Raw genomic sequence first — 3,085 nt, forward strand, 5'->3', positions numbered from 1 at the left:
CGTCACTGTGAAGTCAACGTCAAAGTTATAATTTTGAGAGTTAATAAATTTGTTCATATTTCATACATTTTTCGGAATTTCTGATTCAAACTTTGGAATTTTGTATTTTAGAAGAAGTACTATTAAAATCATCCAAAAACCAAATTTTGATAAAAATGACCTTCAGGGTCCTTTTTGCATGGGACGGCTCATATATCTTCCTTATATCAATGTCAAAAATCACTAATTACTCAAGTTCATTAATTTTCAATTTCAAAACTTCACCATTTAAGACGTGTAAAAGAATCTTGTACAACAAGCATTTATCACAGTGGTGTAAGTAGCGTAGCAGCAGACAACGAATTCTGGATAGAGAATGATATACAATTATCTTTATTGCTATTTAATATCTAAACATTGCAAAAACATACAAATTGATTGAATATATTTTAAGCTCTGGTTTTTCTGCAACAGCTGCTAAATGGAGAGCATATTTGTATCTTAAAAGAACATTGAGTACATTATTTGTGCGCAATATTTCTATGTTCTTTATCATTCAAGGTTTTCACAATATCTATAAGTTTTGCACATCCTCTTATAATAGTTTTTTTTATTGTTCATTTGGTGTTTGGTAACCGCTTACTACCATGTTCAAAATATTTATGTGCAATAGCTGGCATGGCAAGTTGGCATTTTAATATCTGATTCTCATTCATATCTAAATCCTTTAAATGTTCCTCTTTCTGATTAAGAAATACTTGAATGCAATCTATTCCCTTTTCTAAAAAGTTTTCCAGTTGACCGTCGAGATGAAACTCCTTCAAAGCTTCTTCAAAACTTGCACGATCAAATCCTATAAATAAAATTATAATATAATTCAATGATACTTATAGATATATAATATATATAATTTTTAAATACATTGTATATATCTCTTAAATATTAAATTTACCTATAGAACTTTTCGCATATGAATGGTCTAGAAATCGGCTGCACTGACTCTAACGAAGTTTCGAAATAACAAAAAATGACATATAGAAGCATATTGACACAGACATATCACAGATAAACGTATTCCTGTTCAAGCATTTATTTCTTATGTTCGAAAAAAAATTTAAATTGAAACTTTCAACCCACTCTTAAAAACATCTTGAATATGTCTGTTTAATAATTGTTGTTAAAAATTTATTATATTTTACATAAAATTTCGTAATTCCTTTTGTTTATTCAAAAGAATTTTCTAATACTATCTTATCTTTGTGATTTCACTGTAAAGTAAAAACGACATTAGAACTCTTAACAATTCAATCTTACTCTAAATATGTTTATTCTATATCGATTGAAAGTTAACGATGTAAACTAAAGTCAAAATTATACTATTCGTATATGTTACTTACCCTCTTTTCTGATACATTACAGTCTAGAAAAAATATAAAAAACTAAATTTTTAAGGCAGCCATTTAAAGTGAAATAAATGGAAATAGCGAACAGTATCCAAGGTCAAAAGCCCATTCAACAATACACAATAGGAGCAGAGCAATTTAGCTAATTTAAAATAAAATATGGATTGGATGATAAAAATAAAACAATACATGTATATCAATTCAGAAATAGATACTTGAAGAATCAAGCGTCTAAAATATAATGTCTAAAATATAATGTTTATTTCTTGAATTGTACCCAAGACTTAATCAATGATTTGCTTTTTAAGAAACAAGCAATTGGAGGAATTTGTTATAAAACGTAAATATCTGGCAAAAAGGGGTGAACTCGAAAAATATTGAAATGACAAAGGTTGATTTGCTGTTGCTATCAAACTACGGTATAGACAGATTTGGATTGTTCATATCAACCAAAGCAATAGGTAGATTTAAGTTATTCGTATCGAACAATGCAGTAGGAAGATTAGGACTATTGGTGTCACACAATGCAATAAGTAGATTAGGCTTGTTTTTAATCAAACAGGGCAATAGGTAGAATTGGGTTGTTCGTATTAAACAATGCATGTCGCCTGCGTGGCGCAATGATTAGATTGTCTGGTCTAGAGTCGCAAAGTAAGGAACCGATTCTTACATAGTGGGTTCGAATCCCATTGTGGGATGTGAAGACCGGTTCTTTGGATGAGAACTTATCAACGAGGTCCCGTGTCACAGCAGGTACTGGCACGAAAAAGATCCCTCGCTGCTCAGGTGCTCTGAGTGCGAAGTATGGACAAGATCTGAAGCTCTCCACCGGAAAGTGAAGGCGTCTCCGAATGATTGAAAAATTACAAGATTGACAAAAACAACGATCAATCAAAGAATGCAAAACATAAAGTGAAATTGCTTTTAAAATAGTTTAGCATTGTTTAGATCAATATAACAAAGAATATAGGACAGACGAGTAAATTTGTCAGCTGAGAACATATTTACCTGTCGGTGTGTTATTGATGCAATGACAAGGGCTGGCATCTATATGGTATAAGAGATTTCCTTGTTCCTGTTCTGAATTGTGAACATTTTGTCTGTAACTGAGGTCAACCTTTTAAAAAAACTTAACGTTAAGGCATTACTCTTCATATTTTGAAAAAAGCCCTTCATAATCATGTTTCGAATGATTGTGAAAGGGACATTCTCATGACTGATATTGTAAGGGTTCATTATGTAAAGACAGTCAATTGAAAAAAAAATGTTATTGAAAATGAAAAATGTTATTGCTATATGTAATAAGTAAGGAGTTAAAAATATCTAAATATATATAGAGAGAATAATACGAACCCTTTTCCATATCACATCCTGTATCAGCCCGAGACACCAATATCAGCCAGAGGGCCGAAGGCCCGAGGGCTGATACAGGATGTGATGTGGAAAAGGATATGTATTAATATGTTTATTACATACTTAGTAATAAAATACAGCATGCATTAAATTGAGAAGAAAATAAGTAAATAATTATGCATGGACTTCTTACATACATGTACATGGTCTATTGTCTCGTACGATTTGGGTTTGTTTCTACTTCTATTTCATCGCACTCCATCCGTAATTTGAAAATAATCTATTACATGTATTTGTATTTTAGATTAACCTTATTTTCCAAAAGTTAAATTTAAGAGAATATGAACCCA

The 3,085-nt window shown here is 30.9% G+C and overlaps 1 long non-coding RNA gene across 1 annotated transcript; it reads right to left on the reverse strand.

Annotated features, from left to right (window-relative positions):
* Nucleotides 1–517: 517 nt before the first annotated feature.
* LOC134242805 (uncharacterized) lies at nt 518–2,588 on the reverse strand. Its single transcript, XR_009986926.1, has 3 exons — nt 2,391–2,588; nt 1,377–1,399; nt 518–832 (listed from the first exon to the last, which is right to left on the reverse strand). It is a non-coding gene; the product is annotated as an uncharacterized LOC134242805 (long non-coding RNA).
* Between the last annotated feature and the right edge of the window lie 497 nt (nt 2,589–3,085).

This window comes from Saccostrea cucullata, unplaced genomic scaffold (assembly GCF_032062105.1).
Source record: "Saccostrea cucullata isolate Sc308-1 unplaced genomic scaffold, CSIRO_AGI_Scuc_v1 ctg3119, whole genome shotgun sequence".
NCBI classification, from domain to species: Eukaryota; Metazoa; Mollusca; class Bivalvia; order Ostreida; family Ostreidae; genus Saccostrea; species Saccostrea cuccullata.